Source organism: Canis lupus, chromosome 22 (assembly GCF_048164855.1).
Source record: "Canis lupus baileyi chromosome 22, mCanLup2.hap1, whole genome shotgun sequence".
Lineage (NCBI taxonomy): Eukaryota > Metazoa > Chordata > Mammalia > Carnivora > Canidae > Canis > Canis lupus.
Window position 1 is genome coordinate 27,820,177 of NC_132859.1, and position 27,466 is coordinate 27,847,642.

The 27,466-nt window shown below is 39.8% G+C and overlaps 2 long non-coding RNA genes across 3 annotated transcripts in view; one reads left to right on the forward strand and one right to left on the reverse strand.

Moving 5' to 3' along the window:
• Positions 1-13,991, forward strand: part of LOC140614083 (uncharacterized) — a 33,992-nt gene extending 20,001 nt beyond the window's left edge. The window contains exons 2-4 of one of the 2 annotated variants that reach the window (XR_012014977.1): positions 7,274-7,416; positions 9,456-9,596; positions 13,570-13,991. This is a non-coding gene — a long non-coding RNA (uncharacterized lncRNA). Of the gene's footprint in view, positions 1-7,273; positions 7,417-9,455; positions 9,597-9,749; positions 9,948-13,569 lie in introns of those variants that run through there. The other variant, XR_012014975.1, reaches the window with a different exon arrangement.
• On the reverse strand, positions 702-26,496 carry LOC140614084 (uncharacterized). Its single transcript, XR_012014978.1, has 3 exons — positions 26,455-26,496; positions 25,451-25,536; positions 702-870 (listed from the first exon to the last, which is right to left on the reverse strand). It is a non-coding gene; the product is annotated as an uncharacterized lncRNA (long non-coding RNA).
• Between the last annotated feature and the right edge of the window lie 970 nt (positions 26,497-27,466).

Here is a 27,466-nt window from a genome sequence, read left to right on the forward strand (position 1 = left end):
GACCTGAACCAAAGGCAGACGTTCAACCACTTAGCTACTCAGGTGCCCCTCTCCAATAGTTTCTGATCACACTAATGATCTATAGGATCCTACCTGATTTTCTTCTGCCCCATTCCTTCAATTCATTGTGCATCACTCTTCTCCCCTTATACTGTATCCTAACTGGACTCACGTTCTTGCTCTTCTTCAAACACAGCTGAGGTTTGTTCCACCTCAACATCATTGCACTTACCACTCCTTGAACCTGGAAGGTCCTATCTCTGTATCTGTGCCTGGCTCACCCCCTCACTTGATTCGGGCTTCTGTTGATATGTCATTTCCCCAAGGGAGCCTGTCTTGACAACCTCACCTAACTATATCCCCCTCCCATTTCCACAGCATCTCTCCATTCCCCCTGCTTCATTCTCTTCATAGTACATGTCCCCCCCCCTGCCCCCACTAAGGGCTCTCCAGAGAAACAGAATCAATAGGATCCTTCTGCATATGAACATGAATAGATTTATTTTGAGGAATTTGTTCATGCAGTGGTAAGGGTTGGCAAGTTTGAAATCTGTATAGCAGATCAGCAGGCTGGAAAGTTAGGCAGGATTTCTGTCAGAGTGTGGAGGAATTTCTTCTTGTCCAGGTAACCTCAGTTTTTGCTCTTAAAGGCCTTCAATAGATTGAATGAATCCCAACTACATTATCATATTTAATCTCCTTTATTTAAAACCAACAGACTCGGGCAGCCCGGGTGGCACAGTGGTTCAGCGCCGCCTTTACCCCGGGGTGTGATCCTGGAGACCCAGGATCGAGTCCCACGTCGGGAGCCTGCTTCTCCCTCTGCCTGTGTCTCTGCTTCTCTGCCTGCCTCTCTCTCTCTCTCCGCCTCTGAATAAAAAAACAAAACAAACAAACAAACAGACTCTAAGTGTTATAATTTAAAATACAAAATACAATATCAACCATCATATCAACATCTAGGCTAACGTTTGACTGAACAACTGGGCACACATAAGATTTGACTATCACAGCACCCATCATTTTGTGGCATCATACAGACACTGGTCTTACTTGTTTATAATAAATCTTCTTCACTAGAATGCAAGGGCCATGGCAGAGAAGATCCTGTCTATTTGTATTAACATCATAGTCCTGTGGCTATAAGAGTAACTTGCTACACAATAAACACTGGATAAATAAATTAATTGATCTGTTTTCTTATCTTGCATGAAACCAAAAAGTCAGAGACAGTATTTTGACAGCAAAGCCATCACCAAAGTGGTGTCAACTACTCAGAAGTTATTGAAAATAGGTCTTCTGGTGTGCTGTTAATACTTGCTCAGGTTTTGTTTTGTTGTTTTTTTGTTTGTTTTTTTTTAAGATTCTATGTATTTATTCATGAGAGACACACACATACAGAGAGATTGAGAGAGCTGCAGAGGGAGAAGCAGGCTCCATGCAGGGAGCCTGATATGGAACTCAATCCCAGGTCTCCAGGATCACACCCTGGGCTGAAGGCGACACTAAACCGCTGAGCCACCCAGGCTGCCCACAAGTTTGTAATTCCAACATCAATTATTTCATTTGAATATGAGAGAAGAAAACTATTAATGGACATTCACTTTGTGTTTTGTGAAATAGTAAACAAGTCCTATTTTAAATTATTTTTCAGAATAAAAATTAGCACCTCAAGATACTCAGCTGTTTAAGTTATAACTTTATTCTGACTTTGAGTTTTGGGGGACTACATGGCTAATTGTATAGTTTTGATAAGATTTTTTTTTAAAGATTTTATTTGTTTGAGAGTGAGAGCAAAAGCCAGAGACAGAGAGAGGGAGAAAGTAAGAGAGCGCACACATGAGCTGGGGCAGAGAGGGACAGAGGAAGAGGGAGAAGCCGACTCCCTGCTGAGCAGGGAGCCAGACTCAGGGCTCAATCCCAGGACCCCAGGATCATGACCTGAGACAAAGGAAGACCCTTAACTGACTGAGCCACCCAGGACCCTCTCTATGAGATTTTTTAAGAACTTTATGTATATCTTCATTAAAGGGTTTTTTTCTTAGTTAATTTGATAGAGTGGGAGGAGATAAAAGTGACAAACATCAAGGGACTCAGGAATTTTAGGCCAAGCACCAGTAATAAAATAGGACATTGTATGCTCTGGGGATGGAGTCAGGTGGTTTTGAGCCAACAAGTTTTTCAAGTTGTGATGTGTTTGCCAAGGCAAGATTAAGAAAGTCAAGCTTTCCAGAGAGCAGGAAGACTTAAGCTTACTTGATCTTGGTAGTTATTAAAATATTTTGCAAAAATGGACCCTGTGGCCCTTCCAGACTTTGGAATTGTAAAATCCGACTGATATATTTTGGACCTGAAAAATCCTGTGGGTATCCTTTTAACTTTGTCATGTGAAATTTATGGATTTCAAAGCTCACCATATTTAACCCTATAGTCTTCAAGCCCCAATGTTTGCAAAGATCTTTTCCACATTTCTCATCTTGTGACAACTCTACAAGGAAAGCAAGGTAATATTATCATCCTTATGTCACTGGAGTAGAAATTGAGGCTCTGGACATTTATGTGACCCAACAGAGGTCACACAGCTAGGTAGTGACAGCATTAGGATTCAAACCAAAGTCTTAGGAACCTTTTAAAGTCCACTCTTTTGTCTAGAACTAAATTATTGATAAGATGCTCATTCTAATAACTGGTGTGCTGAATTTTTTTTTTCCAATGATGAATCCAAGAGTTTTGTTGAGACACAAGAGTTTCTTTGTTGAAGCCTTGTAACAATTTAGGACATGCTTTATTCTTAGCAGAATATGCTGTCCAGTTCTGGCCTCCTGTGTTGAAGGCCTCTCTCCATCAGCATTTTCATATATAGTGTGACTATCTTTCTGTTTCACATAGAATCATTAGGAAATATTTTTCCCCAAGAGACATAATTTCTCCAGTGATCAACATATTCTTTTCTGGTTTCTGGTTTGGATTTTGGAGTGTGCATGTGTGTGTGCATGTATGTGTGTGTTTTGCTTTATTTGTTTTGGTCCATTCCACTGCTTCAAGAAATAAATTTTAGGGATCCCTGGGTGGCGCAGTGGTTTGGCGCCTGCCTTTGGCCCAGGGCGCGATCCTGGAGACCCAGGATCGAATCCCACATCGGGCTCCTGGTGCATGGAGCCTGCTTCTCCCTCTACCTGTGTCTCTGCCTCCCTCTCTCTCTCTGTAACTATCATAAATAAATAAAAATTAAAAAAAAAAAAAAAGAAATAAATTTTACTCCATGTCAGTAACAGTTTTGCAGACTCTTTGGGGTTGCTTTTATCTTTTTCTGACCTATTCCTCTAGCTACAAAGAATACACTAAAAAGAAGAAGAAGAAGAAGAAGAAGAAGAAGAAGAAGAAGAAGAAGAAGAAGAAGGAGGAGGAGGAGGAGGAGGAGGAGGAGGAGGAGGAGGAGGAGGAGGAGGAGGAGGAGAAGAAGAAGGACAAGAAAGAAGAAGAAAGAAGAAGAATATGGTATAAATTTGGACAAAATATTTTTTACACAAATTAAAACAACTTTGGATTTGGCAAAAATTGAAACATTTAATAATATGAGGCACTGGTGAAAGTGTAAGAAACCAGGAAATTTCCTGTCCTGATGGTGGGCAATGCATGAGGGCAATCTTTTTGGAAACAGTCTGGTAGCAATGATGCCAAAGATTTTTAAAACTTGCAAACTCTTTGACATTCCAATTCTATATTTAGGAATGCATCCAAAATATTCAAGGATTTGTGCAAAGATATATATCCATGGCTTTCAATGAACATTACTTTGAAGGGTAAATTTGGAATAGATTAGATAGCCAATGTCAGGAGATTGGTTAAATACATTATAATACATTCTGACTCCAAATTATTGTCATCAATTCAAGAAGGAGGTTGAATAAAAGTATGTGACATTATAGAAAGATGTTTAAGACATATTTTAAAATTAAAAATCCAATTAGAAACAGTTTTTGGAATAGGATTTCACTTTTTTGAAAAAAAATGTTTAGGAAAAATAAACTGGACAATTACACACAAAAATATTAATAATTGATGTCCTTGGGATGTAGGTTTATGAATTATTTTTTCTTACCTATAGTTTCTAGGTTTTTTTAAAAAAGTTTGTATTAACTTTATGAAGAGAAAAAAAAGGTAGACATTATTAAAAATCTCAAACACTTGATTTAGTAGGTCCTGATTGGTTATGAAGTGATTTATTCTGCGTGATTTTATGTGCTTTTCAATGATCATTTTATCTTCTACGATATCACACAGACTGACTTAAAGGTAAAAGTTTTTGAAACCATTATATTGTTTTTAAATGCCATTTCATTTTATTTAGATATAATTGACACATAATATTCTATTAGTTTCAGGTATACAATATAACAATTCAATATTTATATATATTATGAAATGATTACCACAAAAGGTCTATGTAGCATCCATCATCATAAATAACATTTTATAAAGCACTAATGAACTACTTTCAAACACCTTATTTAAAATATTCCAAATTCACTATTTGCAGATGGTTAGAGAAGTGATCATCCTGTTAAAAAATGACAACTGAATTTTTTTTCTATTTCTTTTTTTTAAGATTTTATTTATTTATTATTATTATTATTATTATTTATTTATTTATTAATGAGAGACACAGAGAGAGAGAGAGAGGCAGAGACACAGGCAGAGGGAGAAGCAGGCTCCATGCAGGAAGCCTGTTGTGGGACTCCGTCCTGGGACTCCAGGATCACACCCTGGGTCAAAGGTAGGCGCTAAACTGCTGAACCTCCCAGGGATCCCCCTTTTTTTTTTTTCTATTTCTATTGCAACAATAGTCTTTGGCATAGCAAATCCTACATCTAGCAAAGGAAACCTTTGTAGAGGAACTTGTCCATAATTGTGAACTAAGTCCAAATGGAGTACAATAGATTTAAACAAATGTAATCAAGTAACTGTTTTAGTCTTACTGAATTTGAGGTGCCAAAGATACACAGCATGATCTTAGAATTATAAAAATTTGGAAATTTAATGTTGGATAACACTGGTGGGATCTTTTACTCTCATTTTACAGATAAGAGAATAATGGCCCAGTAAGGCTAAGCGATGCATTCAAAACACAGACCCAGTTAATGCCAAAACATGGAAGAGATTTCTACTCCTCTAATCCTTAGCACAATCCTTTTTCCAGAATCAGGGTCCAAGTACCAAGACTTGGAGCAATAAAATATATGATCTTGAGCAAGTTATTTAACCTCCCTGAGCCTCTCATATGTAAGGAGTGAACAATACTATCTATGTGTAAAGTTGTGGAAATAAGTTGTAGAAACAAAATAAGACAATTTGAATGAACAACCTAGTACTCTGAAACATGTAGGTACTGAATATATCGTGGCTGTTATTTTTGCCAGTATTATTCATCTAAGACCCTCCTGAAAGTTGTATTTGTAAGGTGGAGCTTGGAAGAAAGGTTAGAGCCCATCTGAGGAGTTCTCTGAATGGTGAACCAGAAAAGTGGATATGATCGTTGACAGCATAGAGAGAGAAGGGAGAAGAATTGAAGGTAGAACCTTGAGTAAAGCCACACTGAAAGTTTAACCAATTAAAAAGACAGAAGAAACAAGATGGTGGACATCCCACAGACCACATAAGCAGCAGCCCTTGGGTTTGTCATTTTCATTGGTCATCTTTGAGCAAATCGTTGTGGTTGGGAGAAAAATAGAATTCGGATGCGAAAAGAAGAGAGATTGAGAGGGAGTATGTATGTGTTGAAAGATCTCAAAGGGCCAAAAAAAGTTGGTTATTTAAGGTGGTGATAGGGTGAAGGAAAGATTTTGCTTTTTAAAATGTATGGCAGATCCAAGCATGTGCAGGAATTAGCAAGAAGAGTTTGACCCAACAGAGTAATGGGAGATGAGATAAATAATAGCTAAAATTGTAAGGGATAGGATCCAGTCATAGGATATGGTTGAGTGAGTTTGGCAAAAAAAAAAAAAAAAAAAAAAAAAAGGGAAATATCTCTTCCTCTGAAATAAGGGCAAAGGGAAGCTGAGAGTAGAGTGATTTTGAGGTCAGGAGGAGAGAGACCGAGATTCTTATATTGTATGCTCCTAGTCTTTGGCAAGGCCGACTAAGTACTCAGGTTATTTCTCTCTAATGAAGAGCCAGGGGCTGATGTGGGAGTATGAGAGACACACAAAGTTTGGAACAAAGCACTGTGGGGAATTGGCAGAGTCGATTCAAGAGCAATACAAATATGTTGGTATAGGTTAACAGCCCACCTGTGGTCCAACAGCATGATGGGATGGTAGACTGTGTCAGCCCAGTATCAATATCTTGACCTCCTAAGCTTGCACAGACCACAGCGCTTCCAAAAACAAGAGGGTTTTTGGAAATAACAAGGGAGCAGGAAAGTCCAGGCTGAGAGAGGGTAGATCAGAACTGGGGTGATAAGAGTGGAAAAATAAAAGGAAAAGCTTTGTGCTCAGTGGACAGGAGCTGAAGAGAACTTGAGTGAGTGAAGTCTGGGCACTGGAGCAGTTTTGAGGAGACAAGGTTTGTGGCTGAGATGGGAGTGTCTGGAGCAGAGGTGAAGAAACTGAATGCAGATGTTCCATCAACGTTGACCTTGGAGACTGGGGACAGAGAAGACTGTGAGCTAGGGGGCCACCCCCACTGCTGGATGTGGGAATGCTGCGACATGCCCTGCGTTGGGGGCCTCCTTACAGCAACCTCAGCTCAGAGCCTGGCGTTTCTGCTTCCCCTCCCGCCCGCTCAGTCAGAGACTTTGGGATGTCTCCTCCCAGGAATCTTGACAGGCTGGTATTTTGAATTCCAGTCATCCTATTCATCTCAAGAGACCCTGCACTTCTGGGTCTCCCTGCAGGGAGAGAGTGTGCCTACCTACATTCTCCCTGAAGTGCCTGTTTGTTCGCTACCCAGATTCCCCATATCGTCAAGCTCCCCCCGTCGTGCCAGCCTGTGCCTCTCATTTAGAGCCGAGTGCGATGCTGCTATCCATTTTGCAGTCTTTGTACACATCAAAACAAACAAACAGAGACCCAAACACACCCCAGCAGGCTTATTGTCAGAGAATTAGCTCCCATGCTGGCGCAGCCAGACGAATTCAGATAAGAATAGCTTAAAATAAATCCTCCCAGGCAAACTGGTCACAGGCCAGAGCTATGGGATAACTTCTGGCTACAACCACATTCTGTACACATGTTCTGTCATCCTAAAAGATTTTATTTTATATTTTTAAAAGGAGCCAGAGATCACAGAGCAGAGAATTAAAATTGCCTTCTCCTCACTGGAACCTGAGGTAGTTGAAGAGGTATTTGGTTGAGAAGTCAGACCGAGTGGCTGAACGTTCAAGAGCACCTGTTTATGATTGCTTTTTGCCTCCAGGTAAATAGAAATTTGATCTTCTACTGCTGGAGGCTTCTCCTCCCTACAAACATTAACCACATGCATCAGTTGGAAGGGATTCCACTCCCAGGTCAAGCCTGTGGTTCCCTCCTCGATAACCTTGAAAGCTACCGATGAAGACTCCTTGACACTTGGTACCGGTTTAACATAATAAGCATCTTTGGGGACTGTCTCAGTAATTACAGAAAGAAAAATAATTTTCATCTTAGACTTAACTCAGGTGGATTCGAAGCAGGGGCCTAGATTATCCTTACGTACCTCTTCCTTCAGGGAAATCTGAGTCAAACATTGTGACATCGCATATGACAGTTTCAAATTATTATAACTATTATTTCAACATTCCCATGTCTGGCTGTGTGGATAGACGATGACCCAGCAAGGGAACGAGGTGTAGAGCCCGGAGTCAGATGAACGTTTTTCAGCTGGTGATGCGGAAAATATGTATGAGCCTCGCTCGTGGCTGTTCTGTTTTCTTTCTGAGTGAATTTTTACAAGCTGCAAGTCACTTTGATTGTCTCAAAAGTGAAGGGATTTATCATAGCAACAAGCTTTGATTTATTTCCCGGACCATTGAGTGAAACTACGTTTCTAAACCTTCATTTCTGAATCAAAAATTTTTGCTCTTTCTTAGCACTTTCCCCTATCCAGGTGGGCTCACTCCATTCTGGAGTGAATTATGAAGTTGGGCAAGAGTGTGACATAGTATAAAGGGGCAGTATTTGTAGGGTCACATAGATCTGTGTTTAAACTTCAGCTCAATTACCAAGTGGTCTTGAGCAAGTAACTTAGCCTTTAATGCTTTAGTTTCATCCTTTATAAGGTTATTCTAACACCTTCCACCTTGCAGCATTTACCATGAGGATGAAATGACGAAATGCATATTGAACCATTAGTACTATGCATATTTGATAGCAAGAAGAGGAATTAAAAATAGGGAATTCTGACTATGTATGAGGCATGGTGCTCAATTCTTTGTACAGAGCAAGTCATTTAATCCTGACAACAAACCTACAACATAGAACGTATTGTGAAGATCTTTTTTTTTTTTTCCACACAGTAATATAAAAAGGTCAAAGAACAGAGGTATGAGACTAAACCATCTGTATAGGAATAAAAAGTGGGTTGATGGTGGTGGTGATAGTAGTGGCAGCTAACATCTGTTGAACACTGAAAAAGTACCAGGTCTTCTGCTAATTTTTAAAATATGCCTTACCTTGTTCATGCCTCACAAAAATAACAAGAGATCAGGTACCATGTTTAGCCCATCTTATACTGAAGAAAACAGAAGGATGAGGGCTAAAACCTTGCTCAAGGTCCCACAGCTGGTCTACAGCAAGGCTGGGACTGAATTTATCTCCTTGCAACTTTAGGAACTGCACTTTTAAGTATTAGCCCAGTAATTCTCGAAGTATGGTCCTCAGATGCAGGCTTGGTGAATGTACTTCTTGCTGAAGGCACTGTTGGTGAATGGATTTGATCTTTTGGTTTGGTTTAGCCTTTGCAACTGACTATCTCCAGAGCAAGAGCTCATCATCCCATCCCTTCTACCTTCCATTACTCTCCTCCTCATGCCATCCATCTCCATGCAGTGCCAGTGACAAAAGATCTTTTGGAATCATATGTAATAATGTATGTCATAGACCTGTTACTGTATATTTGCCATTGGAGGTGACTGGCAAGATTACACCTCACACCTTATCAGCTCTGTGTGGGTAACTGAGTTAACTTCTCTGTGCCCCCATGTCTTGAGCTGGGCAATGGAGATAACCACATCACCTATTTCAAATGGGTATAATGAAGATTAAGTGTAACAATGCATGTGTCAAGTATGAGCTCTGAGCTTACCATCTTTAACTACTCAATAAACATTAGCTGTTATTATTAGAAAAAAATTGCATCTGAAAAGAATCAGGCATTACCCTAAAAGAATATATAGGGCAAATGAAAGTTTATATTCAGATGCATAGAGACAAACCTCAGGGAAAGGCAGTCAGTGTCAAAAGTATCTTGTTTCCCAGGTACTGTCCATTTCCAGAAATAACTAACTCATCCAAAGACGATGATCTTTCTACCCTGTGATCTCAACAAAGACCACAGACTCTGCTTAAACGGGCTGTGAGTTGTGGACCTCACTGCTTCCAAATGGATACTTTTCAAAGGTATTTTTTTCTTTTTAATTTCACCAGGGCAAACTGCCTCTACATAGCCCACTCATTAAAAGACTTGAGTAAAAACACCTAAGCAAAGATAATGGGGTTTGTTCATCAGCCAGCCTTTCTCTGTACCCAACCTCTTCCCACTTCTATTTAAAGGCATGGAAATCTAAATGCACTCTTTAGTGCGAGCAAGTGCTGGACAGCTAAAAGCCTTGGAGGCATCACCTGACCCTGCAAAGAAAAGTGAAGAGCCTGCAGGAGGTGCTGATGGAGGGACTATGAGGGCCTGAGAGGGAGGTGGCATCTTGTGGCCTATCTATTCCCCCTAAGTTTTTGTGTTATCCAGAAGACAGATGTGAGGGTGTCTTTTCTAGGGCACCACATGCCCAGGCCCTCCATCCTCAGGGATAGTATCTTTGTTTGCTAGGGCTCCTCTAACAAGTGCAGACCAGGTGGCTTAACCAACAGGATTTTATTGTTTGGTGGTTCTGGAGGCTAGAAGTCTGAGATGGAACTGTTGATGGGGCCATGAGGGAGGATCTGTTCCGGGCCCCTCTCCTAGATTCTGGTGTGTTGCTGGCAATCTTCGGTGTCCCTTGGCTTCTGCTGCATCACCCTGATTTCTGCCTTCACCTTCACATGGTGTCCTCCTGTGTAAGAGTCTGTGTCCAAATGCCCCCTTTTAAAAGGGCTCCAGTCACATTGGCTAAAGGGCCTGTCTTACTCCAGTATGACTCCATCTTAACAAATTCTATCTGAAACAATCCTATTTCCATATAAGGCCACATTCCTGTGTAGTGGAGGTTAAGACTTCAACATACGAATTCTGAGGGGCCACCATTCAACTCATTACAGATGGTATATGAAACTCCATCCACCCAATTGACAATTCTGGCCCTTTGAGCAGGCTTAGAGCAGTGTTTCTTCAACCATAATATCACAAATCACCTGGGAATCTTACTAAAATGTAGACTCTGATTCCATAGGTCTGAGGCAGGGGCCAAGATTCTGCTTTTCTAGCAGCTCCTGGTGATGATGATGATGCTACTTGGAGTAACAAGGTCCCAGAAGAGTTTTATGGCAGTTTATTCTCATTTGCCATCTCTCACATCATTATGCCAGAGCTCATCATGCTTCATCCCAAGGGCTTGCAGGTCACCACCTCCTCACCTGGAACCCCATGATAGTTCAGGGCATACAAGTAATCTGATTAACAAAATTCAGAGACTCTTAGCACCACTTAGGTCTGAACCAGTGGAGGATGAACGTTGTCTGCTCTACAAATTCTTTTCTGAACCGTGTCCACAGCACCTGGTTCATCCATGTCATCTTTCATAGAGCTGTGGTCTGAACATGACCAGCGAGGCTTCTGTGTGGTTTAATTCTCCTGGGATCCCATTAGGAGTAGCTGATGATGGGTTAAGATTTCCTTGGAGTACTTTAATAAATTAATACTCCAACTGGGGGAAGCATATTTGCCATACAAACCAAGTATTAGCATGCAGAACTTATATAGAAGCTCTACAAATCAAACGACTCATTATAAAATGGCCAAAGATTACGATGGAGGGAATTCACCTAGGAGGATTTCTCACTGACCAATAAATATGTGAAAATCTTTTATCTCCATTAATAATTTCAGAAATTCAAATGAAAACATACTGGAATTAAAATTAAAACTTAAAATTTTTTTTAATTTTTTAAAAAAGATTATTTATTTATTTATTTATTTGAGAGAGAGAGAGAGAGAGAACACGAGCAGGGAGGAGGGGCTGAAAGGGAGAAGCAGGCTCCCCTCCAAATCGAGAGCCCAATGCAAGGCTTGATCCCAGGAGCCTGGGATCATGACCTGAGCTGAAGGCAGATGCACAACTGACTGAGCCATGTAGGCACCCCAAAAACTTAATAAAATTAAATAAAAACATTAAAGCAAAATTATTTTTTGTTCTTTAAGGGGATGAATATTTAAAACACTAATTGACAGCAGGAGTGTAGAGAAATGGGTACTTCATGGACAGAAGTATAAATTGGAAGTCAATTTGGCATTACTGCTACATCTTACATGTGTAATTCCATCTGTGGAACTGTGCTTTTTGTATCTACCCTACAGAAACACATGGATACATAAGGAAGTATATTGAGGGACAGTCATGAAGTATTTATTCATTATTGATAATAGCAAAACTTGTTGACAATCTAAATGTACATCAGTAAGGAAACAACTGTAGTATAGATATAGCATGTAGCCAATAAAATGAAGACAACAAATAACATTTCTTGGCTAATGTACAAGGTACCAGACTGTTCTAAGTGCTTTCATGTATTAACTTTTGAATATGACATAGGACCTATCTCAGCCCCATTTTAGTGATGCAGAAGCTGAAGCATAGAAGGACCGAATAACTCTTACAAGGTGATTGAGCAGGGGCAGAGGTGAAATTTGGGTCCACGTAGTCTGGCCTCAGGGGACGCATTCTTAACCATTTCAAGGTGCCATGCCTAGAGCAGGAGAATGGGGTGTTCTCTATGTCCTAATGTGGAAAGATCTCTAAGAAAAAAATATTATATAATATAAATGCAAATACATAAATAATATAAATATTAATGAATGAAAAGCAAGGTGCAGAGTGAGTCATATGGCCTATGTTTAAAAAGCTCCAAATGCGCTTATACACCACATGGGAACTCATGTATGCATGTAAATGTATTGAAAAATTCTGAAAAGTACCATAATAATCGGTTATTTCTGAAGAGGGAAGGGGTGGCTCTGGAAGTTATGGAGATGGTATAAAGGACATTTTTACTTTTATTGGCAATAATGTCTTTTTGAAGGTTTATATATTACAGAATTATTTTGTAACTGAAATTAATTTATTTTTTAAAAAGATTTTATTTATTTATTTGAAAGAGAGCAAGAGCAAGAGAGAGAGAGAGAGAGAGAAAGAGAAAAGAGGGAGCGCACAAGCAAGGGGGGAGGGGCAGAAGCACAGGGAGAAGCAGGCTCCCTGCTGAGCAAAGAGCCAGATGTAGGGCTGGATCCCAGGACCCTGGGATCATGACCTGAACCAAAAGCAGAGGCTTAGCCAACTGAATCACCAGGTCCCCCTGAAATTAATTTTTTTTAAAGATTTATTTATTCATCTATTATAGACAGAGAGAGGGAGAGAGAGAGAGAGAGAGAGAGAGAGAGAGAGAGAGAGGCAGAGACACAGGAGGAGGGAGAAGCAGGCTCCATGCCGGGAGTCGGACATGGGACTCGATCCCGGGACTCCAGGATCGTGCCCTGGGCCAAAGGCAGGTGCTAAACCGCTGAGCCACCCAGGGATCCCCCTGAAATTAATTTTAAAACATTAATTGCAGTATCATTTCTTAGTTCTGCACTGATTTGGCTCTGCCCTCTGAGAAGCACAGAGACCTCGCCCCATGTACCTGGGGGGGGCAGATCCTTCTACTCCTGCTTCATCTGCATGCAGCCAGCCTTCTAGCATATTACCTTTCCTCTGTTCCCATCATCATCACTATTTGTTTATCTTCCGTTAAAGTGTTATTTATTAGCCCTGTGGTGGTTGTTTATGAATGTTCCTGTTGTAATTGGGAAAGATATGAAAACTCTAGTTTGAGAGAGGCTGGGAATCTAGTGGCTGCTGCATGGCTTAAAGTGGCTGATACCTGAGGAAGGGGAAGTATTTTGGAACGTCTCTGTCCTCTCGGAATTATCTCTCTTCCACTAACTCACACAAAATCCTCGATTTTCCAAATTAATCAAAATGACTTTGTCTCTTACATGTACTTTAACCCAGTTTATCTCCTGGTCCTCTCATTCCTCCCCACCCCACCACCCCTGTAATCAAATGAACACAGCCTTGTGAGAAGAAATGGCATTTATAGTGGTTATTATTTATTGACCAAGTAGATATACTAGGTGATGCCTAGTGAGTATAGATGGTAAATTTAAATAGTTACTCTTCATTTTTAGGCTGAAACCAGATGGCCAGTTCTACTTGTCACTGCATCTAGCACATTCTGAGTGGTTGGCCTGAAAAATGATACGCTTGCAGCGTATTCCAGTCCCATCCTCTTCTCCTCTGCGCTTATACCCAAGTCACGTAAAGAAACCACTTCCCCCACCAAAGACATGCTCACTTTCTAGGACTCAAATTTTAGGGATTCTTTTATCCCTGACCACCAGACTACATTGACAAGATGTCAGATTCTGCTGAACTCCAATACACACAGGTTTGCTTCTTTATCCCTTAGGCAACTGTCATAATTTTTTTTTTAAATATACACATGCAAAAAGGTGAATTTAAAACGTTCTCCTACAAAAGTGGATTGTAGGCTTAAGTATGAAAGTGAAACAATAGAAATTCTAGAGTAAAATATAGAAAATCTCTGTGACCTTGGGTTGACCAAAGAATTCTTATCTACTGTAAGAAAAGCATGATCCTTAAAAGGAAAAACTGATAAGTTGGACATTATCAAACATGAAAACTTTTGTGCTTCAGAAAATATTTAAAAAAAATTTTTTTAAAGAAGGTATCATTAAGACAATGAAAAGACAAGCTATCGGCTGGGAGAAAATATTTGTAAACCATATATCTACTAAAGAACTTTATTCAGAACATTTTAAGAATTATGATAATTTAATAATAAGAGATACAACTCAATTATAAAACAGGTAAAAGGTTTGATAGACATTCCACCAAAGAAGAATTTGAATGGCAAATAGGCATATAAGTATATGCTTATAATCATTACTCATTAGAGAAACACAAATTAAAAACATAATGAGATAGCACTATATACCCCTTAGAAAGACCTTATTATTAAAAAGGGCCAACTGTTGAGAAGGATGTGTGTGGAGCAACTGGAAACTTCCTGCATTGCTAGTGGAAACCTAAAATGGTTACAGCTATTCTAGAAGCAGCTTGGCAGTTTCTTAAAAACAATCTTTCCATACCTCATAGGAATTCTACTTCTAGGAATCTACGCAAGAGAAATGAAAACATATGTCCACACAAAGATATGTGTGCAGATGCTCATTGCAGCATTATTCATAATCACCAAAAACTGGAAATAACCTACATGTCCAACAACTGATGGATGGATAGCCAAATATGGTATACATACATACATTGGAATGTTACTTAGCAATAAAAAGAAATGAAGTATTGATTCTTGCTGCAACATGGAAGGGCCTCAAAAACCATGCTAGGTGGAAGAAGTCAAATGTTAAAAGACTACACACTGTATAATTCCATGTATATGAAATATCTAGAAGAGGCCAATTGATACAGATAGAAAGCAGACCAATGGTTGCCTAGGGCTGGGGGTGGGCCCAGGTAATAATTGGAACTAGTCATGAGAAAATGTTTTGGAACGATAGAAGTATTAACAACTTAGAATATGGGGACACCTGGCTGGCTCAGTAGGTAGAGCATGTGACTCTTGATCTTGGGGCCATGAGCTTGAGCCTCATGTTGGGATAGAATTACTTAAAAAAAATTAAGAACAAAAAAATACCTAGCATATGGTGATGGTTGTGAAACTATAAATTTATGAAAAATCAATGAGTTGTATTCTTACAACTGGTGGGTTTTATGGTATGTAAATTACACTTCAATAAAGCTATTTAAAAAGAAGACAACTTAATAGCATATCCCCATGTGCCTGACCTGGACAGGGTCATTTGATCTATCACTCCAATACTAGCTTAGTTATTTGCCAGCCACATTAACCAGGACCTTTTGTCCCCAGAGAAATTCATTACTCACATTAGGGATTGACCAGTACTCTGTATCATTTTAAAGAAAGAGTACCAAAATCGTAAAGGGCAGAGCAGATAACAAAGCTGCCTACTCTATCACACAGTGGTTACAATTCCGAGAAAATTCAACTTGCAGGAAAAACAGCTGCCAACCTATAGTTACTTAAAGAGGTCTCGATAAGAGCTGCTGGCATTTTTGTAGACAAATACCCCCTTCTCACCCATGGCTGAAACTCTTCTTTTAGATTAATGTGGCCATTTTATATCCTCCAATCACTTTTATTGAGGCCCAACAAGCACATTGAAGAGGTCGGTATGGAATCGAGATGGAATTAGAAGTCATAGATTCAAGTCCCAACTTCTACAGCTCAATGAAGTAATACATAACAGCGCTCAGGAATTTATAAAGTGCTCTATGCATACCGGCCAGTGTTATTTTAATTCAATAATTTGATTAGTGTTTAAAAGAATTTTTTAGATGATGGTTTAACTTAAAATCAGGGAGTCTACTTTGAATTATTATCAATAGGAAGCCATATTTACAATAATCTTGATTTGAACTCACCTCGTCTCCCAAACTTTTAACTTGTCCATTGGTTTAAGGACTTAAGTCCTCCAAGCTTAAATTCATCCCCAAATTTTGCTTATTTGTCTTTTGGCATATTCCCCTGGTTTCTCTCCTTTGCTCCATTTCAGTGATCACTACTCCAATGAAGATCATCAGCTCCTGAGCTTGTGCCAGAAGCCTTTTGTTTTGCTTCTCCCCTTTAAGCCATTCACATGGCTGTCCTGATTCCATCACTTTTCTGGTCTAAAATATGCAGTGGCTCATTACCACCTCCAGTCTTCCTATCTGTTGATTCATTAGCTAGGCCAGGAGTCTCATCTCATCCTACAGGTCCCAATCTCACTGCTCCCAATGTGGATCCCCTTCTTCAATCAAACCAGCCCCTTCCTGTCCACCCAGTCTTGTCCATTATGGCTTATGTCAGGAAGGCTTTCTTTTTATTCCTATTTCCATCAAGAATCATCTCAAGACTCACTTTGTAAATGGTGAAGCAGAAGGGTGGCTCTTGGGCCTCATATGCTCCTTGATCTGGTCATTTTCTTAGACACCCACTACCTCATAATTCTGAGTTTCTTGCTGAGGCTTGCTCAGCAAAAGGAACCCTAAATAGGTTGCAAAGTTATTTCCTCTCTTGACCTGTCCATCTACAGTTCCATTTCCTTGATGTTCAGACTTCAGAAGCTTTTTGGAGCTTAAATGGCCTGATAAACAGTTCATATAATAGAATAAATATAGATACACTTTTGAACCCTGTCATAAATATCTCATTTTCAAAAGGGATAGTCTGTGACATGATCCAGTAGCCGAACAATCACTAGAAATACAGCAAGCATGTCATGCAAGTAGAAGGGAACATGGGAGAAGGTGAGACAAGAGCACAGGAACATCATCCCAATGTCCTTGATGTCACTCCATTTGCTCTGCTTGTCAAAACACTGCCTTTCCCCATGGTGATATGTGTCCCATCTCTTTCCTGGCATAGTGTTCCTGGGGAACAGAGTTTAAGAGTCAAAAAGACCTGGATCCAAAGTCTCACTCTGCTACTGAGTAGCTGTGTGACCTTGGGCAAGTCATGCAACCTCCCTGGGCCTTGGTTTTCTCATCTGTATATTAGGGACTACAATATTTATCTTATGGAGTGGCTGTGAGGGTCAGGTGTGATAAGATACGCAAAATGCTTAGCAACGATAAGTATAGTACAAGGTGAATACAGAAGTAATATAGTCCCTTATGAAACCTTGCTCTTGAATAATTCCATGAATTCATGTGGCATATCCTCAGACTGTTTTCAAATATACTTTGTCTTATTTTTCTTTTTATTTTCAGAATTACAATGCTTCTCCTATTTATGTGTGTTTATATATATTTATTTATCCTTATATCATCCTATAAGGTTTTCCAAGTAGCTTTTCTTTTTCTAAAATGAAGCATTTAAAAAAAAATAACTGGGGCGCCTGGGTGGCTCAATTGGTTAAGTGGTGGGCTCTTGATTTCAGCTCAGGTCATGATCTCAGGGTTGTGAGAGCAAGCCCTGCTTTGGGCTCCCAGTGGGTGTGGAGCCTGCTTGAGATTCTCCCTCCTTCTCCCAGTCCCTCCCCCCAAAAAAGAAATAACCTCAAGTTCACTTTCAGTTGTAAATTTGCATAAATCTACATATGAAAGCAAAATTCAAGAAGTCATTTTGTCCACCCAAGAAGTGCTTGCTATTGCCTGGCTTTTTGTTTTGTTTTGTTTTGTTTTTTCAATCCAGGATATCTCTAGTAATATAATATATCAACATACCAGATTTTTTATGAGATCAGAGTGCTTCTAAATGCATTCTTATTTCAATCTAAATACTTTTTTTTTTCTTTTCTTTTCAGGGAAAGTATTCAATGTTTTCAAATACCTGGATAACTTCATTATGAGTATCTCTGTGGCAGATTCTAAATAGGTTTCATTTTCTAATATATAACGTGAGCCTTTGGGATTAAAAAACAAATGAATATTTACTAAGAGTAAATATCTTTGGAGAGTGGTTGGTAACAAAGAGCATAGTTTTAGTTTTGGCTTAAATCCCAGTTCTTACCCTCTCAGAAGGCTTGACCCTTCCTCAGCCTCAGCTTCCTCATCAGGAAAATGGACCAGAACTACAACCTAATCCATACAGTTGAAATGAGGATAAATGGAAATAATGAATAGAGAGGATTTGTACAATGTTTGGCACATAGGAAGCTCTCAGTTATTACTCTACTTATAAAATTATCATTTCACTAGTCAAATATTATACTTTGTTTCATTACACTTCCCTTATTAAACTTCACAGACACTGTACTCCACCATGTGTAATAAATCTCTTGGTGCCATTTTTCTAAGAGCATTTGAGCACTTCATGTTTTTGTGTTGCATTTTGGTAATTCTTATAATATTTTGGGGCACCTGTTAAGTGTCTGCCTTCGGCTCAGGTCATGGTCCCAGGGTTCTGGAATGGAGCCCAGCGTAGGTCTCTCTACTCAGCAGGGGGAGTCTGCTTCTCCCTCTACCTCTGCTTGCTGCTCTGCCTACTTGTGCGTGCTCTCTCTCTGTCAAATAAATTAAAAAAATCTTTTTAAAAAATTCTCATAATATCTCAAACTTTGTCACTATCCTTAGATTTCTAATGGTGGTCTGTGATCAGTGATTAGGACTCATTGAAAACTCAGACAATGGTTAGAATCTTATAGCATTAAAGTATTTTTTAATTAAGGTATCTACATTGTTGTTTTAGACATATGCCATTGCAACTCTATGAACTACAGTATAATATAAACATAACTTTTACAGGCACTGAGAAACCAAAAAATTCATTAGACTCACCTTAGTGAAAGATTTACTTTATGTAATAGTCTGGAACTGAACCCACAGTATCTCAAGGTTTGCCTGTGGTAGGTGCTTTCACATACATCCTCCTCATGGACCTAGGACTTCTTAGATCCCAGAAGTCTAGAGAAAAGGACCATTCACAACAGCTGCCAGCATTTCCCTGATTCCTCTTCCACTCATTCTGAAGCCCTGTTCTTTTCCGATCACTATTTTTTTCAAATCTTAGTAAAATACACATAACATAAACTTTAGCATCTTAACTTTTTTTAAGTGTTTAGCTCAGTGGTATTAAGTACATTCACATTGTTGTGCAACCATTCTCCAGAAGTCTTTTCATTTTGCAAAACAGAACTTTCTACTTAATCAATCTTTCCCCATTCTCGCTCCCCCTAACCCCTGACAATTGCTCTTCTATTTTCTATTCCTATGAATTTAACCATTCTAAGTACCTCATCTAAGTGGAACATACAGTATTTGAATTTTTGTATCTGGCTTTCATCCAGCATAATGTCTTCAGGGTTCATCTATCTTGTAGCATGTGTCTGAACTTCTTTCCTTTTTATGGCTGCATAATATTCCATTGTGTGTATTTTATTTATCTATATTTTATTTATTCATTCATCAGCTGACAGACACTTGAGTGTCTTCCACTTTTTAGCTACTATGTATAATGGTGCTGTGAACACAGGTGTACAAATATCTCTTCCAGATCCTGCTTCCAATTCCTTTGAGTATATATCCCAAAGTATAATTGCTGGATCATAGGGTAATTTCATTATTTTTAATTTTTTTTGAGGCACTGCCATACTGTTTTCCACAGTGTGAACTACCCTTTTACGGTTCCCTCTTGAGTTCCAATAATCCTCAGAGGCTGACACATGACCTTCCAGCTGCCCCATTTCTTCCTGTCTTATTTTACCTGCCTAGCAGCCTTGACTTGCCTCTAAGAGTGACCAAAGTTTCCTGTGTCCTGCTGCTTATCTTGACATCTGCCACAATTGATACTCTGTGCACTGATGCTGTCTGTGCCTCAGTGAAGTCTAAAGAAAGCTAAAGAAAGCTGCCTATAACAGTCAAGGTTTATTGAATGACCACCACATGGCAGGGCTAGGCTATGTACTTTGCTGCATTATCTCATTTAACCCCTACAATAGCCTTCTGGAATGGGCCAACATACTGGCCCCTGGGACCAGTGTGGTTCTCAAAACAGCCACATATTAGACTCAGTGAGGAGAAAAAGGTGGGCCAGGGCACATGCTTAAAAGATCCCAATATCTGGATGAGGCCCCAGGCTAATTAAATCAGAACCTTCAGGGAGTGTTGCTTTAAAGAAAAAAAAAAAAAAAAACTTTTTTAAAGTAATCTACACCCAACATGGGGCTCGAACTCACAACTCTGAGATCAAGAGCTGCATACTCCACTGACCAAGCCAACTTGGTGCCCTACCTTTGGCAAGTTTTTAAAAAACTCTCCAGCTCATTCTAATGTGCAGCCAATTTTGAAAAACAGAGACTTTAGACCCTTGCTCTTCAAAGTGTGGTCCAGCAGCATTGAACTCATTGGGAACTTGTCAGAAATGCAGACTCTTAAACCACACCCCAAACCTGCTGAATCAGAACCCCCATTTTAATGAGAACCCCCTGGGATCTGCATGCACATTAAAGTTTGAGAAGCACTGCCTTAGCACACAGAACATTTAGACAAATAAATCCAAGAGAGCAATAAAGCTTCCACCTGAGGTCTCTAAGTGCTTCCTGGTCATTAACTAATTCATCTTCCTAATGGGACACTAGACCTATTTTAGAGATGCATAAAGAAAGGCATATTTGCAATTTTTAATTATTTGATTATTTCTCATTGTTGAGTATTCTAATTTCCAGGTTGAGACATTATGACTCCTTAAATCATTCCCTCCCTTATAACCCCTTAACCAATCTCTAAAGTAAAAATCAAATGCAGTGAACAAGCAGATGAAGGCATATCTATATACAGAAAAAAAAAAAATGCCTTTTTACCCTCAGAACAGGTTCTTGCATGTTTTTCTTGTTGCCTGTGCTGTATACCTGATAACCACCAGAAATGTTTCCTTTCAGATTTTCTGCAAGCTTCTACTTGCCTAACTGCAAGGGCCCAGCTTCTCCTAAGAATTTAGCACATCATGTGCACTTAGGTCCTATTTTCTTAGCACTCCGCTAACCTTTCCAGTTTTATACTAAAACAACAAATTAGCACTCACCTTCGCCAAACCCACAAATATTTGTACAATTAAGCAGCAAGCTTTGTAGTTAGAAAGAGAAGAGTGTTCCCTTGTATTTTGTGGCGCCAAGCAGCCTTTTTTCCTCTTTTGGTTCAGCTAGATTAAGTCAGATTAGCAATATCAGATAAATAGGGCAACTGTCAAGGCACTCAACAATAAATTGAAACATTCTTGTTTAAGGAATGTATAATTCAACAGCTTTGATATGTGGAAGTTCTCAAAAGCTCCTAGGGAGGAGGCCTGTAGAGAAATTCATCAGTCACCAGAACAAGAGATTTTACTGGATTTTAGAAAATTAACAATCAAGGAATATGCCTGGGACAAAACCCAAAGTCCTAGAGGGTAACCAAGGTGAATGCTTTCTGACCCCAAGCCCTATTAGAGCTCTTTATTTCCAGGGGTATTGTGAGCTAATCTTCTGTAAATGATCTATGCTGCACTCAGCTTTTGGTTTCTGGTTCCCGTGGCCAGTCACAATGTGAAAACAGGCCAGAGTTCAATGGAAGGCAGATCCCACGCCTGGAGCAGATATGGTGCATACCATCAGCTTCCTATTCTTCTTCTAAGAGTAACTGTTCCTTGGCCTCATTCTTTTTGGAAGGGTGGAGTGTATTAGCCTTAAGATAAATGTCTCTATCTTAAGACTTGGCGAACAAAACCTCACCTCGTTTGAAGAAAGAGTGAAAAAGGACAGGGTGGAGCAGAATAGAAGTTTGAGTGGAGGAGGAGGAGGGCATATCACTGCATCCCTGGAGGTAAAACTCTATTTGAAACACAGGCCAGAAACAAATGGCATGCAGAGCTGTCTTCAGAGGATTCTGGTATCATTATGGACTTGGGCCAGAGGCAAAGATGCCCACATTAAAAACAAAACAAAACACCAAAACAACAGCAACAACAACAAAAAGAAAAAACAGACCAGAACAGAGGAAAACATTCCACCAAAGATTTTTTTGTTTTACTTTATTTTTAAAACCACATTGTTAAGATTGTTTGACATGTAGAAAGCTGTATATGTTTAATATCTACAAGCTGAAGAGTTTGGAGATATGTATACACCTGTGGAACCATTACCACCATTAAACACACTCATTCCCTCCCAAACTTCCACCTCCATTTTGATGATGATTATTTCTGTAAATTTTTTTGTACATGTGGTAAGAACACTTAACATAAGATCTACCCTCTTAGCAGATTTTACATATATATTATTGTATTATTAGCTGTGGGCGCTATGCTGTACCATAGATCTGCAGAACTTATTTCTCTTGCATAACTGAAAGTTGGTAGTTTTGACTAGAATCATGAAATATGAATGTAGGTCAGCCAGGCCAGTCTCCCTGAAAAGTCATTAGGCCTGCAAGCTTTGGAGCAAGGGACTTGTTTAATTGAATTAGCCCACCCAGGATGAGCACAATCCATTGTATTTTCTTCAGTCCTCACAACCTGCCAGATTGCCCTCCTCATTACAAAAAAAAAAAAAAAAAAAAGGAATGGAGGTTTCCTGCCCACAGTGAAAACATTCAGATTCCTCTAAGGACAACTGTATTCCCCAGGTCTCCTTTGCTTAGCAAAATTGGTCACAGTTCATTAGCACCCTCTATTCCTGGGAGAAAGGAGAATCATTACAATGGGGAGTTTCTCGAGAATTCCAAACAATCTAGCAGAGATGTCCATGAAAACAGTGCTTTTCCTCAAAGACCCTAAATTTTTGTGGGATTTAAAAAGAGAGGAATGGGAAGAACAGAATAGGTTCCCCAATGTATTTGGAATCACCCTTCCCCTCATTTCCAACAACTTGGCTACTGTTGATCAGCCATGCTCTGTATGTGATGACTCTTCCCCATAGTGAGCTTGTGTCTCAGGTGGTTCTTCACCAATCTTCCAGAAATCTTGTCTACCTTCTAATAAAATAGACCCTAGAGTCCATACCACATGCCACTCAGAATGTCTAGTCTTTTCTGATCCCTAGCAGTGAACAGAACTTAAATGCCAGCTGGGATGTTCCAGTGGATATCCAATGTAGACACCACAAAATCCAATGGCCCAGGCTACAGATATGCATCGCTGCATGACCACAAAGAATTCTCCAGGGTAGAGGATAATAGTACTAGGAAAAGAACGATAGCCAACATTGGAGTCCTTAGCATATGCCAGAATTAGTACAAATGCATTGTATTTATGAATTACAAGTGCATGGTATGTTTAATCCTCACCACAATTAAATGTTTTAATAAAAGAAGTAAAAAAACTTGCTCAAGGTCTCACAGACAGTAAATGACTAAACCTGGATTTAAACCCAGTAGTTCAGTACCGGATCCTGTCCTTTTAACCATTATGCTATTCTGAAGAGAAACAAACATCTATGATTTTAGCTAATAAGCAGTTAGATCTAAGTCCATCAATTCTGAAAATGGAGATTCCCCACCTCTTCCAAGACCTTCAGTAAATTCCTCAGGGTAGAGCAGTCTTTGAATAGACTCTCAGCGTGGTCTCCTAATGAGTTGTTGCAGTTGCTGGGTTTTAACACCCAGAAGCCACCATATTGGATGTGTGTGCCAGAAGCCAAGTTCAATGCTTTCAAATGGTAGAAATACCCTCTCAAAAGGGAAAACCCTCCTCCTAAAGGGTCCTTACCCTTTATGAGAATTCTCTCTCATTGCATCAAAAGGGGATAGGAAGGCAATAGATATCCCACTGCCACAAGTTTTATATCACTAGAAAGGCAAATTTTGGTGTAAAGTAGTAGCTCTCTTCCAGTGGCATACTCTGGTGCTGCTTGGCTGCTTCCTGTTTCCCACAACTCATGACAAAATTCCACAGTGCTTGGCAAAATTGTCCAAGCATTACAGGTGTCCCTAGTACTTACAAAGTAGTGGGATTAAAGAAAAGGAACGGTCAATATAACTGAAGGATTTGAGAACAAAAAAGGTCATATCCCTTCGGTTTGTTTTAAATAAATCAAATTAAATCCAGATCTGCCCCCTACTCAACAAAATTGATGAAAAATCCAACATTGCTCAATTTTCAACTTCAAAGGCTCTTTTCTCCTACCTTCAATGACATAAAATCTTAGGGATTTACATCATCCAGAGTAAAGAAGGAGAACTTAGATTCTCGGGCCCTTGTGTAGTAGTTGTTTTGCTCAAGTCTCCATGGATTGTTTGAAATTCCAGCTCTGGTGTCATTGCACTCTCTCCAAACCAAGCTCAACCTCTGGAGCCTTTCAGGCCACGATGCCTGAGAGTCTGGTCTATACCAGCACCATACAGCCCAGCTTCCTGTGGGAATTCACATAGTCTGCACTGTTTTCAACACAAATCAGTTCAATTCTGACACTAATTACCTGAAATAACAGCAAGCCTGTATGAGTTAAGGGCTTAGTCCCACAAGACTGCAACTTTCAGTTGCAAGTCCCAGGTTGTACTTCTAAAGAATAGGCTATAAATGGAAAGTTCCTGTGACCTCATCTTCGGGTTCTACAATTTGCTAGAACAGTTCATAGAACCCAGGAAAACACTGTATTTATCCTTATTGGTTTATTTTAAAGGACACAACTCAGGAATAGCCAAATGGAAGAGATGCATAGGGCAAGGCATGAGATAGGGGTGTGTTGGGCAGCTTACATTCTCTCTCTGGGTGAACCGCCCTCCCAGGACCTCAATGTGTTCACCAACCCAGAAGCTTTCTAACTCCTGTCATTTAGGGAGTTTTATGGAGGCTTCACTCTGCAGGAATGATAGATTTAAATCCTTTGGCCACTGGTAATTAACTCAACTCCAGACCCTCTCCCCTCCTTGGTGCTCAGGGCTGGAGTTTAAAGCTCTAATCTCCTAATCATGCTTGATTTTCCTGGTGACCAACTTCATTTTCAACTAGCAATCATCTCGTTAGCATTTAAAAGACTCTTATCACACCAGATATCCCAAGGGTTTTAAGAGTTTTATGCCAGGAACTTGGGACAAAGAGCAAACATATCTTATTATATCACACATGGCACTCTGGTCTCTGTCCCCTGTAGTACTCATAATTTTCTCTCTCCCCTTTCTATTCTTCAGAATCATATGCAGTCAAGCTAACCTTATTAGTCCCTGAAGTACACAGCCTCATCCCACCCTTCCTTATGGTGGACATACTTCATAGGGCTTCTCTTTAGGTTATTGAGCAAATAGTACATAGCACTTATTATAGTCAAATCTGTTCTTAGCACTCTCCATGTTTTAACTCATTTAATCCTCACAACAACCCTATGAAGTAAATACTATTATTATCTCCATCTGACAAATGAAAAAACGAATGAATCCTGAAGCACAGGGAGATTCAGTAACTTGCCCAATGTCAAAGGGCAGTGGAGCCAGGATTCAAATTCTCTACTTGCTCTGAAATATAAAACATTGTTATCAACTCCTTGCATCACCACCCACCTCAGCAAGATGTTAATCCTTTAGAAACATGGTGCTGGCATCTCTCGTCTGAAAGAGGGAGATGCTTCATTTCTTCCATGATGAGTCTATAGCAGGAAAAAAAAAAATGTCACTGCCATAAGATACTGAATTTTCAGAAAATTGTTGGTTAGAGAAACAAATATCCTCACAGCTCAGAGTTAGGCAACATCTCTGAGATAAATCACAAGAAGGGTACAAAGAGCCAGGGCTGAGTTCAGTGATTCAAGATGAATGGGCAGGCTTGAGGAAAGAGCAACATGACTGATGACAACAAGCACCAGAGTCCCTGGCAAATATTACAACAGCTGAGCATTGTCTTCCCTGACATCTCGAAAACAAGATAGAGGCTTGAGAAGCAATTTACTCCAAGGGCAGTTGTAACAACTGAAGCAGGAGGCTGAAGCTCATTACAATGGGCCACACTATGGATTCCAGCACCTGTGGTAGGAGCCACAGAGCTAGAATCTACTGGGGCTGCCTGGGTTTACTGTAACATCAGGCCATTGACAGTGATGGTAGCTCATTACAGAGCTCCCATTTTCCAGGAGCACTGTAGTCCTCCAGCCTCAGGAGAGGGCACCTGAATAATAATAACTCCACTGTTGATGTGGAGCAAATAGGACTGTTATTGACTATTGCGCCCTTGTTGTTACTCTTGGCGTTTCCTAAATATCTGAGCAATATAGTGCTTGGGGAGAGACTTAGAGATGAGAGAATTTTGTAAAAGAGAATGAGACTTTGGAATCCAACAGGCTTGGGTTCAAATGCCGACTCAGTTATTTCCTTGCTACTTGCTCTTGGGTGAAATTATTATGCTTCTCTACTTCCATGTCTAATTTGTAACATTGGGGCCTATCCCTGTGACTGTTGCTTGTATTTAGTGAGACAATGTTTTCCAATTCAGTAATTCAATGTCTCAGGTGTTGTTAATACTTGGTAAATGATAGAGGTATTATGATTATTATTTCTTAAGTCTACCTTACCTTCATTTCCTTGTCTGAAAAATGGCGTTGCCTTACAAAGCTGTTGGGGAGAATAATTAAATACAGTTAATAATTCAAAGTGCTTTGGAGTAGGGGTACCTGGGTGGCTTAGTTGGTTGACCGTTGGACTCTTTCAGCTCAGGTTATGATGTCAGAGTCCTGGGATCCATCCTCCCATGGGTCTCCATGCTCTGTGCAGAGTCTGCTTGGGATTCTCTCACTCTCTCTCTGCACACAACCACCACCACCACCACCACTACCACCACCACCACCACCCCACTCGCCTTCTCTATCTCTCTTTAAAAATAAGTAAGTAAAATCTGTTTTTTTAAGTGCTTTGGAGTGGAGGCACCTATACTATATAGATTTCTAAAAACAAAACAAGCACAGCTACTTTATGTGCCTCTCCTCCTCAAGCACCCCACAGATTGTCTTCATGAGGTCTTGCTGTAAGATGATTCAATCTTCTCTTTTGGGTGGAACTTTTTGAAGGGAGAAATACTGAAATCTTTTTATATAGCTTGTCTATTTCCACAGTCAACATTTCCCTGCCTGTAATGTTCCCAGTTCTTTGAAAAATGAAAACAATGTAGTTTTCTGTGTGTCTGTTGGTCTTCAAAGAACTCTCCTGCCTGCCCCTGGCAGTGGAGGCCTCTTTATGCTGTTGTTTAGCGACATTTTGCATGCTTTTTAACAGCATCAGCCTCTCCACCCGCATGGGTTCTAGCTATCTTGGCAATGATGGGAGTGTTTTTCATTGTTCTTGTGGAAGGCAGACATTTGGCTGCTTCAACTATAGCTGCTCAACTTCAGCAAAGATAGAAATGAGAGGATCTGAGATATCCTTTAAACAGACTTCCTTCTTTTTACATTAGGTTGAATCTTTGAGGATCAACCATTATAATCACATTGTGGCTTTACTGTGATCGTAAAGCAGTAATTCTACTGTTGTTGTTTAAACTGTATGTGCTTCTTTGCAGTTGTAATACTCCTGACGGATTATTTGACTGAT